This window comes from Triticum urartu, chromosome 6A (assembly GCF_056163025.1).
Source record: "Triticum urartu cultivar PI428250 chromosome 6A, HENAU_Tu73, whole genome shotgun sequence".
Lineage (NCBI taxonomy): Eukaryota > Viridiplantae > Streptophyta > Magnoliopsida > Poales > Poaceae > Triticum > Triticum urartu.
In genome coordinates, this window is record NC_141878.1 from 171,259,055 (window position 1) to 171,271,566 (window position 12,512).

Genomic DNA, 12,512 nt, shown 5'->3' on the forward strand with positions numbered 1-12,512 from the left:
ACTGTAGAGAGAATAATATTTTCACAAATCTAATCTGCTGACGCATTTTGGCAACATGACATCACGCCATGGCTCGGTGATTATTCGAACCATTTTTCTTTAACTAGTCCCGCACATAACGCGAGGCAATTTCTTGACACGCCTTGTCAAAGCAGAGATCGTGTCCCCCTTATTACAGGATTCTCATCAATACGGGTGTGGGTAACCTAACCGCGCCATCAATTACGGTGCTTGGGGGATAAGCGAGTTTTACCAGGCTAGTGGGGGCACATAGTTTTGGCCGCCCTTATAAGGGGATAAGGCTTAACCTTTCTCTACCCACGCCTTCTTCCTCCTTGCTCATTCATTCTTGCGCACTCGAGCTCCAACGCCCAAGTCCACATCCTTCCCCTCAACCTTCTCCAAACATGTCCAGAGCGGGAGGCAAATGGATGGATTCCTCCGTTACGGAGGGACACATCAAGAAGCTGCACGGAGCCGGATACTTAGCCGCGAATATCGCGCACCGGCTGCCCGGTGCGGGGCAGATAGTTCCTACCCCGGAACCTCACGAGAGGGTGGTTTTCCTCCACCACTTCCTCCGCGAACTGGGGTTTCCCCTCCATCCATTCGTCCGTGGTCTCATGTTCTACTACGGGCTGGACTTCCATGATCTGGCCCCGAACTTCATCCTCAACATTTCGGCGTTCATCGTCGTGTGTGAGGCTTTCCTCTGCATCCGGCCCCACTTCGGCCTGTGGTTAAAGACCTTCAATATCAAGCCGAAGGTGGTGGGAGGCCAACAAGCAGAATGCGGCGGAGCCATGGTGGGCAAGATGCCCAATGTTATATGGCTTGAAGGCTCCTTCGTGGAGACCATAAAGGGGTGGCAATCGGCGTGGTTCTACATCACCGAGCCACGCGACACCAACTGGGTGGCGGCCCCCGAGTTTTGATCCGGAATCCCCACGCGGCTCACCTTCTAGAAAGAGAAGGACTTATCTTGGGGTTCATCGGTGGAGCTGGACGGACTCCAGAAATGTATCCAGAATATGGCAAGCAAGAAGCTCAAGCTTGTCAACATAGTCCAGGTCATGCTCATCCTCCGGATCCTCCCATGTCAACAACGGGATTTCAACTTGTGGGAGTTCGACCCGGCCCAGCTCCAGACTCTGAGCGAGCTCTTCGATACGATGCACAAGGACGTCTGGAGGGTGCTGTTCAAGGGCGTCGAGGTCCCTCCCTCTCTCACCGAGGACCATGGGCTAAGCGCGAAGCGCCTAGCGCATTCGGTGAGTTCTATACATCCGGTAGGATATTTATTTCCCCTAGCTTAACCATGTGCGGGGTCTGAGCTCCATGCCTTTGACAGGACTGGGTGGAGACGTCGGGGCAGATTAACTGTCTGGCCCCTCTGCCCGAAGACACTGCGGATGCTCTCCTGACGGAGATGCTGACTCCGGCTCCTTACAAGGTGCCGGAGAAGACCAAGAAGGCCAAGGGAACCCGAAAGAGTTCCCGACGCCAGGTGTTATCGGACTCATCGTCCGATAACTCCGCGATGTACTCCTCCCCCGAAGATGAGGAGGAACATGAAGATGCTCCCCCTTCAGTCGGGGGAGACAAGAAAAGGAAGGCCGCCCCGACCGGGGGGCCGAAGGGTCCAAGAAGGGTAGGACCCTCCTTCCGGACTACTCCACCACAGCCGCCGAAGGCGAAGACGAGTGGCTACTCAGGGCCAAGCCCCTGGCGAAGTGGTAAGTATTCAGATACCAGAGTAACTCATAGCATACCTTTGTCGCACTGCTTCCCCTAACGCCGAATATGATTATGCAGACCGCCCCAAGCTCGTATCGACGTATCTTCGTCTGGCGGCTCCTTGGACTCGTCAGATATGGATAGCGATCCACTTCCGACCGCCACCTCCCCTTGCCCTACGGACAATGCCGAGGTATTGTCTCAAGAGGCACCAGGTCGAGGGGAGACAATCCCGGAGGCGCCTCAAGGCGACCTTCCGGACTCCAGGAGCAGAGGGAGTAAGGCTCCCGAGGGCTCCGAGTTCGGCCCTCAGTCGAACACCATGCCGGAACCCCCAGTGGTTCCGGACTCGGGCAGGCGGCCTCCTTCCAAAAGGGGCAAGACGCCTGTGCCGGTGACCTCTGCCCATCTAGGGGCACCGGACAATCTGCTGGGAGCGCTTCGCAACGCTTCCATCGACGAAGAGCACCGCACTATTATGAGTGCGGTGATCCAGAAGGTTCAGTCCGCCAAGAGCGGACTGACTGAAGCCTGTGCCAGCCTTCTAACAGGCTTTGAGGTAAGTATTTGAAATATAGGAAAAATATTACCGCATAGACAATAGCCCCTGATGCTCTGTTCGGTGTTCACAAAGAAAAGCTGAATAGAGGATCAAACAATATCGCAGGAGTCGAATAGAAGTATGTCTATATGCGTATGCAGGCTTCGCTGCTGGCCTCTGCCGCACTGACTGCGGAGGTCGCCGCACTGAAGCAGGACTCAAAGGGTCCAAGGAAGAGCTCGGCCTTGCCAAGAGGCAGCTCGAGGAGAACAAAGGTAAGTAGTACCTAGTCTATGGATATATATAAAAAGAATGAGATTGGAAAATGACAGGATCATCGTAAATTTGCCAGGGGCCACAAACGAGGTGGCGACCCTGAAGCAAGCGCTATCCAAGGCCGAAAACAAAGCAGCCAAGGAGCGCACCAAGCGGGAAAGGCAGGAGGCACGGGTGGGTGAGGTGCAGCAAGAGCTCCACATTCTCGTGACGAAGCACGTGGCCTTGGAGCTTGACTTGAAGACGTGAGAGTCCGAGCTTGCCACGGCCCTCGAGAGCGCAAAGAATGCCAAGGCTGAGGCCCAAAAGGCCCGCCAGGAGATTGATGCGATGAAGAAGATAGCGGCGGGTAAGGTATTCAATATGCAAAGAAATCATGTGAAAGTAAATTACTTGTTACTTGCCCGAATCCGGAGCTCTCCAGGAGCATTCGCAGATTTGTCCTGCAGCGTGTCGGATGCCGCACAGTTTTACTAGGCCGAGGAGGGAAGCTCAACGGAGAAGCTGTTCTGGTCTCAGTATACTGAGACCGAACACCCAATGCCTCTGGGCGACCAGCTGAAGCAACTGGTCGAGCTGCATAAGGCGGCTGAACAGGCCATGAAGGGCTTTATAGTCCGGATGTGGCCTGGTGACACCCTTCCCCACAACTACTTCGGCCTGGGGAGGTGGCTTGTGGATGCCTGCCCACGGCTGGAAGTCATCAAACGGTCCGTCTGCATCGAGGGTGCACGCCGGGCTTTCGCCCGTGTGAAGGTGCACTGGGCCAAGATGGACGCCGTGAAGCTGGTGAAGGAAGGGCTGCCGGAGGGCAAGGAGCATCGCCACCCCGAGATGTACTATGAGGGTGTCCTGAAGGGTGCCCGTCTTGTAGCGGATGAGTGTGTGAAAGATGTAATATTTGAGTAAACTTGCTCGTGTAATCCTGTATTATGAAAACTTGTTCATATGCGATATGCAACACTTCTTTGAATTTAAAATATTGCCTTCTGTTCGGCTGTTTATCAAATCTGAGAGATGGCTAGTCGTCGGCTTCTGCCCCCACGCCACGAGTGCTGGGGTGTTCGGGATAAACCTGAGCACTCTTGTTCCCATTGTTGGGTCCTTCGAGGGAGGTGCTCAGCACAACGAACAAGGCAATCGGACTATAATGCGTTATCACTCTCACTTAGCCATAGAATTCTATAATTTTAAATTTCGGCGAAGCCCCTAGTATTCGGAAGGCCGAATTCAGGGCGCGATACACGCCTTAAGACGGACAGGGCTGACTCCTCGCTCTAAGCGGCATAAGTCTTTAGGGACTTGAAACCTCTCGAACAGCGACCAGTCTCTCGCCTTATCATGACAGTCAGTTTTAGCTTTCTCTACTGAGGTGCTTAGCCCAGCAGAACCAGGGCACAATCGCAGTAGTTCTCCCAGTGCTACCTTAGCCGATATAGCGGAACGTAAGGTACCAAAACATGGGAGCCGGGCAAACCCAACTATTGACCCAAGACATGATTCGGAGCTGATGCATATAATGCTATAAGTTCGGGGTGCCACACTGTCGAAAGTGTTCAGACTTCTCACGCCGCATTATGGGGTATGCTTAAGCCCTTGGCGTATTGGCCGTACCAGAGTGTACGGGTGCTAGATGTCATGAATTAACATATGTATGTAAAGGAAGAATGCAATAATAGTCTTAATGTTATGCATTGTTTATTCAAAAAGGTGCGTTAGAGCAGAATGATACAAGTAGTGCGATAAGCAAAAAGTAGGACTATTTGACATGTCCCTTCCAAGGGCGAGCCGAGGAATAGTATTAAAGCAAGTATTTCACTTGTTATCATAATCCACCCGGGAGTTCCGTGGTGTGACGTAGCTCTCTGCCTCCTTGGTTGCTGCATCATGTGTTCGACAATCATGCTGCCGGACGGGGTTTCCAGGATTGAAGTCCTGAAAGAGAAAAATAACAAAGCGGGAAGCCCCTAGTGCGGTTTAAGTCGTGTCTTGGGGCGTGCCGTAGTCGTGCCCCTCCCCACCTGTGCCCATGGTATTTTTAAAGCGTAATTATGTACGCGTGGCACAGATTTCGCCGTTTGGCTGGGACCGGGGTGGGGGCCGCATTGCTATGCGAGCTCGGAACGTGCCAGGCGGTCCTGTTGCCGATTACTCCGGGCGCGCTTGAAGGTGTCCGGGTCCTTAATCGCCGAACTAGTGGATTGCCTTAAGAGGCAACTTTGCGCTTCTGCTGCGAGGGCCGCAGTGTGCTCCTCCGTGCGGAGAGAGCGCTCTGTGTTTCCATTAACTGTGATGACCCCCTGAGATCCTGGCATCTTGAGCTTGAGATATGCATAATGCGGCACCACATTGAATCTCACAAATGCGGTTCGCCTGAGCAGTGCATGGTAGCCACTGTGGAACGGGACTATGTCGAAGATTAACTCTTCGCTTCGGAAGTTATCCGGAGATCTGAAGACCACTTCCAGTGTTACTGAGCCTGTGCAATGGGCCTCTACACCTGGTATGATGCCTTTAAAGGTCGTTTTAGTGGGTTTGATCCTTGAGGGGTCTATACCCATTTTGCGCACTGTGTCCTGATAAAGCAGGTTCAGGCTGCTGCCGCCATCCATAAGGACTTGAGTGAGGTGAAATCCGTCAATGATTGGGTCTAAGACCAATGCGGCGAATCCGCCATGACGGATACTAGTGGAGTGGTCCCTGCGGTCGAAGGTGATCTGGCAGGAAGACCATGGGTTGAACTTTGGGGCGACTGGCTCCAATGCATATACATCCCTGAGCGCACGCTTCCGCTCCCTCTTGGGGATGTGGGTTGCATATATCATGTTCACCGTCCGCACTTGTGGGGGGAACCTCTTCTGTCCTCCGGTGTTCGGCTGCCGGGGCTCCTCCTCGTCATCGCTATGTGACCCCTTATCTTTGTTTTCGGCATTTATCTTGCCGGCCTGCTTGAACACCCAACAATCCCTGTTGGTGTGGTTGGCTGGCTTGTCGGGGGTGCCGTGTATTTGGCACGAGCGATCGAGTATACGATCCAAACTGGACGGGCCCGGAGTGCTTCTTTTGAATGGCTTTTTCCGCTGACCGGGTTTAGAGCCTTTGAATCCGGCATTAACTGTCGTATCCTCGGTATTGTCGCTATTAATGCAGTGCTTATGTTTGTTGCGATGTGACCTGCCATTGCCATCCTTGGTATCCGAAGTACCATGGTTTTTTGATATGTTATTTCTGCGAGCCAGCCAGCTGTCTTCTCCCGCACAAAAGCGGGTCATGAGTGTCGTGAGGGCTGCCATAGATTTTGGATTTTCCTGGCCAAGGTGCCGGGCGAGCCATTCGTCGCGGATGTTGTGCTTGAAAGCTGCTAGGGCCTCTGCATCCGGACAGTCAACAATTTGATATTTCTTTGTTAGGAACCGTGTCCAGAATTGCCTGGCTGATTCCTCTGGCTGCTGAATTATGTGGCTCAAGTCATCGGCATCTGGTGGTCGCACATAAGTGCCCTGAAAGTTGTCGAGGAATGCGGCTTCCAGATCTTCCCAACAGCCAATGGACTCTGTTGGCAAGCTGTTGAGCCAATGCCGAGCTGGTCCTTTGAGTTTGAGTGGGAGGTATTTGATGGCGTGTAGGTCATCACCGCGGGCCATGTGGATGTGCAGGAGGAAATCCTCGATCCATACGGCAGGATCTGTTGTGCCGTCCTATGATTCTATATTTACGGGTTTGAAACCCTCTGGAATTTGATGATCCATTACTTCGTCTGTGAAGCATAAGGGGTGTGCGGCGCCTTTGTACTGGGCTATATCGCGACGCAGCTCAAATGAGTCCTGCCCGCTGTGTTTGGCCCGGCCGGACTTACTTTTACTATATCCGGCGTGACGATTATCGTCTCGCATAGTGGCGCGCCCTCGTGATCCATATATCAATCTTGCGTGTTTTGCTTTGTCCTCCAATACGTCCCGCAGGTCTGGCGTATTTCCCCATGCCTTTTTATTTGAATGGCGTTGGGGTGCGGGCCGAGCTTTTGGCTGGAATGCCTCTCTGTTGCGGCCACGAGGTGGCCGATCAACCGCGTCATACACCGGGGATGGTGCTTCCTCCTCCAGTCGGGGTAGCAACCTGCACTTTGGGTAACTCTTGGAGGGGCGTTTGAGTTTATATTCCTCGGCCGCCAGGACTTCGGTCCATCTGTCGGCTAGCAAATCTTGATCAGCTTGAATCTGTTGTAGCTTTTTCTTAAGGCTATTTGCCGTGGCTATAAGCCGACGCTTGAAGCGCTCTTGTTCGACGGGATCCTCAGGCACGACGAATTCATCATCGTCGAGGCTTGCCTCATCTTCGGAGGGAGGCATGTAATTATCATCCTCCGCCTCTCCATCTGCCGCTCTGTCTGGAGGGCTGGCTTCTCCATCCTCCTGCCCTAAATCTTGCTGGAGGGGATTGTTGCCGTCTTTGGCACTGTCCGTAGTGCTATTATCTCCTGTGCCGGTATCACCGCTTTTGCCTTGGCGGGACTTAGAGCGGCGCCGCTGACGCCGGCGCTTGGCTTGCTTCTTGGAGGGGTCATCCTCCGTTGTCTTGTCGCCATTGCCTTCTTTGGGTGTGTCCACCATGTATATATCGTATGATGAGGTGGCTGTCGAGTGCCCTGTGGGCAGTGGTTCCTCTTCGTCTCCCGCATTGTCGTTGTCGGATTTTGGGTTCCGGGAGACCCTTGAGGTTCGAACACTGGGGTGCGCGTGGAGATCTCTCCCCTACCCATCTACGTCCAATCTCCTCGCGTGATCTAAGCTGGAAACAACGAATGACACAAGGGACACGAGGTTTATACTGGTTCGGGCCACCGTTGTGGTGTAATACCCTACTCTAGTGTGTGGTGTGGTGGATTGCCTCAGGGGCTGATGATGAATAGTACAAGGGAAGAACAGCCTCGCGAGAGGTGTTCTTGAGCTGGTGCGATGAACTGCTTGGGTGAGTTCAGTCGCCTCTCTCTATGCTAGGGCTCTATCAGATCTCTAGATGTCCTCCCCCTCTCTCTGTCCATCCATCTCTCTCTATCCATCCATCTCTCTCTATCCATCCATCTCTCTCTATTCTGTGGTGGCTAGCTCTCTTTATAGAGGCCCTGGGCCTCTCCCCAAATAATGAGCGGGAAGGGCGCCAACAATTGGCCATTTTGAAGGGGAACATCTAGTCCAAGTTATCCTGACCAAAGGTGGTCTTCGGCTGCCAAAAGCACTGGTGATGACGCCGTCTTGGGATCCACGGCGACCTCCGTCCTGCCGCTCTGTTGGTCTTGGTCTCGTTGCACCAGAATGGTAACCTTTGCCCGATGCCTTGGCCTATGCTTGCCCTCTTTGCACCAAAGGGGAAACAAGGACACTGCGCAGGCCGGCGCCCGCCTGGCTCCCGCTTGGTCTCGATCGTCATGGCTTGCGTCACGGGCTCCTCGCGAGGTGCCCCTGCCTTGATCTCTCCGCCTCCTCGCGAGCCTGCCTGATGAGGCTGCCTCTGAGGAAGCTTTCTATCGTCCGCCCCATGAGGCTTGACCCCTCACGAGGGTCTTGAGCTTGAGCTGATGAAGATGGGCCGCGCTGGGCCCCCACTTGAGCCACGCCGCAGGCCGCAGACAGGGAAGTCTGGGGACCCCCGTTCCCAGAACACCGACAGTCGTCCATACCGTCGATGTCTTCGGAGTCGAAGTCGAGCATGTCGGTTAAGTCGTCGAAAGTGGCTACTAAGTGGGTGGTGGGTGGGTGGCAAATTTCTTCATCATGCAGGCAAGTTTGGGGACCCCCGTTCCCAGAACGCCGACAGTAGCCCCCGGGCCCAAGGCGCGCCCGGGCTTGGCCTAGCAGGGAAGCGAAGGGGCGAGCGTGAAGCGCCGCGGGCCCCAACAGCCTGCGGCCTTGGGCGCCACTTGGCGATTGATTGGATGTGGGCGTCTGCGCTTCCCCACAATGCCTCGGCAACTGTCCATCTGACAAAAGGGGTGCCCGGGCCAGACTTACTTGCCTTGTTCTTGTTCGCCTCGCCCTAGATCCCCTTTCTCACTCTCCTCCTTCTTGCTCCCGAAATCCTCCAGATCTGTCTGAATCCTCCTCATCCGGCACACCATGGCACCTCGCAAGTCCCCGATCGAGGCCTGGTACTCGCCGGCTCTGGATTCCCCGAACCTGCCGGAGAAGAACCTCGCCCTCACACGCCTGATGACGGTGGCGTAGGGCAGCAAGGGGGCGACCGTGCTCAAGGCCGTCTCCGACCAGCCTGAAGGCAAGGGGAGCACCTTCTATCCATTCTTCGTGAGCTCCATCATCGCTGGTCTGGTGCCTCCTTTCTCTAAGTTCTTCTTTGCTGTTCTCCGCCAGTACAACCTGCAGGCTCTGCATCTCCACCCCAACTCTGTTCTTCTCCTGGCGATTTTTGCTTACTTATGTGAGGCTCACGTCGGGGTAAAGCCCTCGGTGGCCTTGTTGCGTCACTATTTTTCCCTCCGGGTTTCTGGTGGCCATATCTCTGCATGTGCGAGCTTCATCGCATACTCCAATTCCAATGCTATCTCGAAGCCTGGGAAGAGGATCGAAGGCTTCTGGAGCAAGTGGATCATGGTGGACGTCGGGCGCATCCACCCCCGTCTGGTGTTGCCTACAGGGCAGCCCAAGGCTGTTGACGCGTGGTCCCGCGCGGAGCTCGTCGACCCCCATGCGAGGGCGGTGCTGAAGAGGATGAACGCGGACCTAAGGCCAAGCAACTTGGGGGCGACGAAGCTGACCAGGGCCACGCTCTTGAGGGAGTTCTTGGAGCACCGGGTGGCTCCACTCCAGGAGCACTCGCTCCCGTTGTGGAGGTTTGGGGAAGCGGACACCGCCTTGCGCCTAAGCTCTGAGGCCCTGACCGACGAGAATCTGGTCGCGGCCCTCCATTCCTTGGTTGGGGGAGACGTGGCGAGCCCGGTGGGCGTCCCCGTCCCCCTGTTCCTTCGTGACGACTGGGAGCAGGTGGTGAATGCCATGCCCACCTTCAATGGTGAGGGGCTGGTGCCCACGAAAGCTCCCAAGGGTCTTGCGGCGCTGGCGATGGTGAATGTGTCCTCCGGCAGCTCCAGCGGGAGTGAGGGGGAAGAAGAGGTGGAGGAGGAAGAGTCTGACTCTGAGGCGACTGGCGAGGAGTCGGGAGAGTCCTCCCCTCGGCGCAGGTCTCGGGCCCTCCGCTCCATGCCGGACGACGACGATGCCGGCGCCAGGCGAGGAGGGGAGGACTCTCCCTTGTTCACAAGGAAGGGCAGGTCGGGGATGGTTCCCCCAGGGTCCGCTCTGGTCCCTGGGCAGTCTGAGGCCAGCCCCAGCCCTCCCGACGTGCCTTCTGCTTCCGGGCCTTCCGAGGCTGACCCCAGCTGTAGGCTCTCGGGCTTCAAGTTTGGCCGGAGGTTGCTTGAGTCCGCGAGCGACGACCAGTAAGTGCTCGATTCGTGCTTTGCTTGGTTTCTGCCACCGAGTCTTGACGTCCATATTCTTTTGTCAGGCTGGCGCCTGCGGCGAAGAGGTTGAGAGGGGCTTCTGCGGCCCTGCTTCGGGCGAGTCCATCTGCCGGGACGGCGCCTTCGTCCACTGGGGAGGATGACGGCGAGGCTCGCGCCTCCCCCGTCCGATCGTCTTCGCGAGGCTGACTGGGACGCCTTGGTGAGGAGTCAGCCCCCGTGGCCCCGCTGACCCTGGAGTCGACTGCGCTCGATGCCGCAGCCGGGGCAACCAAGGCCCAGGGGGTTCCTTCCTACCAAACCGTGATCACGCTGCCATCCTCTTCGCCCGCTCCACCAGTTCTTGCTTCTTCTGCTCCTTCTGCCGCCGTCCTGGACCAGGTCGCCAGCGAGCTGAGCCAACTGCGGGATGATCTTCTAAGCGCGGACCCTCGCCTAGTGGCCGGGCGCCTGGAGCTAGCTTCTGGCTAGGCCCGTTCCGCTACCTCCGTCTGAGCAGCGCTGAGCCAGGCCGCATCGGCCTCCGATGGGGAGAAGCAGGCCGCCAACCAAGCCAAGGACACTCGCGACGCTGCCCTGGGCGACGCTACGGCCGCCCAGGCTCGCTGCAAGGCGCTGGAGGACGAGCTGCAAGGCCTGCGCGGCGAGCTTGCCAAGGAGGTCCACGGCCGCCAGGAGAAAGAGAAGGAGATGAAGGCTCGGGAGGCTGCCATCAAGGACTGGGACGCCAAGCTTGATGACCGCCACGATCGATTGGAGACGCTGGAGCGGTCACTGCAGGTGGAGAGGACCGAGCTAGACGCCAAGGCGAAGGTCCTGGCGGAGGATCGGGTGGCCTTCGCGAAGATGGAGAAGAAGGCTCATGCCGCGCTGAAGACGCTTTATGAGAGCGGCTTGGAGGAGCTGTTGGCCGATGCGGAGGACGGCCCCGCCAAGCTGCTTCCCTTCCTGGTCCATGCGCTTGAAGATGTCGTAGACGGCCTTGGCCCCACGGCCGAGGCCGAGGCGCGTGCCCTGTCTTCTGCGGCGCTGACGCATGTCCTCAGCCACGTCTACCTGCGCGACTCCGACATCGACTTCGACAGCCTGCTGGAACCCGTGAGCGGCGACCTTGCCGCCGCTGCCGCTGAGGCCGTGAAAGGCCAAGCCGAAGCTTTGCTGGGGAGGTTCCGTGCCTTCAGCATCTTGCCCGGGCGCGGTGCTGCCAGCTCCGCGGCCCCAGGAGGCAGGGTCGCCCAGCGCGACTCCACCACAGGCGGCAGCACCACTGAGAGTGATCCCTTCACGGCTTTTGTCCTGTTTTTATTCCCGCAACATGCACCATGCCTCGCAGAGGTGTTTAAACTTGTGTTTGGCATCATACAACAATCTATGGCTTGTAATATTTGCTTTGGATTTCCTAGATTTTGCATTTTTATTTCCTACTTGCTCGCGCTCTACGTCGGCAGGGCCCGGCCCCGTGCGTACCTCACCCAGCGTTAGCCCCGACCGGAAACCAGGACGGGACTAAGGAGTGAGGGGCTACGTGGCAAGTTAGGCTCCTGAGTCGCGATGCTCAGGAGTCCCCCATGACGCGCAAGCAACAAGTAGGAAAGGGGGAATAAGGAGTGGATTGGTCGTTCTGCGTCGGCAGGGCCCGGCCCCGCGCATACCTCACCCAACGTTAGCCCCGACCAGAAACCAGGATGGGACTAAGGAGTGAGGGGCTACGGGGCAAGTTAGACTCCTGAGTCGCGATTCTCAGGAGTCCCCCTTGACGTTCAAACGGGTTTCCATACCTTGGCTCCGCTCAGGGAGGGGCGCATGACGACTAGGTCCGAGGACCTGGCTGGGTGGCGTGCGCTCGGGCAAGGCCCGGGCGTAGCCCCCGTGTCCAGCCCCCTCGTGCGGCGCTCCCGAGGGGAGGCGTTGTGATGGTGCCGGACACTGAGCTATGGGCCCCCTGAGGTTGGTACGGCCGTAGGCCGCCCTCAGTTGTTTATCACCAGCGCGGAGCATAGCGCTTTCGTATGTGTACGGGCATAGCCGCTCCTCGGCAGTCTCATCAGCCAGCGCGGAGCATGGTGCTTCCACTGGTACGTGGGAGGGGGCTCCCCTCCGGGAGGAGCCCCCGGGGCGTGTACAGCCCCGCCCTGACACGTGGACGGCATGGTAGGGCTAGGAGAGGTGTATCTGGGCACTCGTGAGCCAGCGCGGGACTCACGAGGCCCTACCTCGAGGCAGGTTGCGCCTGGCTCTGGGCCTGTCAATGGTGTGTTCCTGCAGGGTGGTTAGAATGCAAATGCTCTACGTCCTCAGGTCCCGGCCCTCGAGCGAGCTCAGCCTCCGCTGGCATGACAGGTCGCAATGCCGTGGGTCAAGGCCAGGGGGTGAGGGCTGGAGAGCCAGCAGGAGCCCATGAGTCGCGATGCTCAGGTACCCCCCCTTTTAATGTGCAAGCGCTTTGCATGAAAGCGGAGAAGTCCATGATAAGCAGCAGGTGAC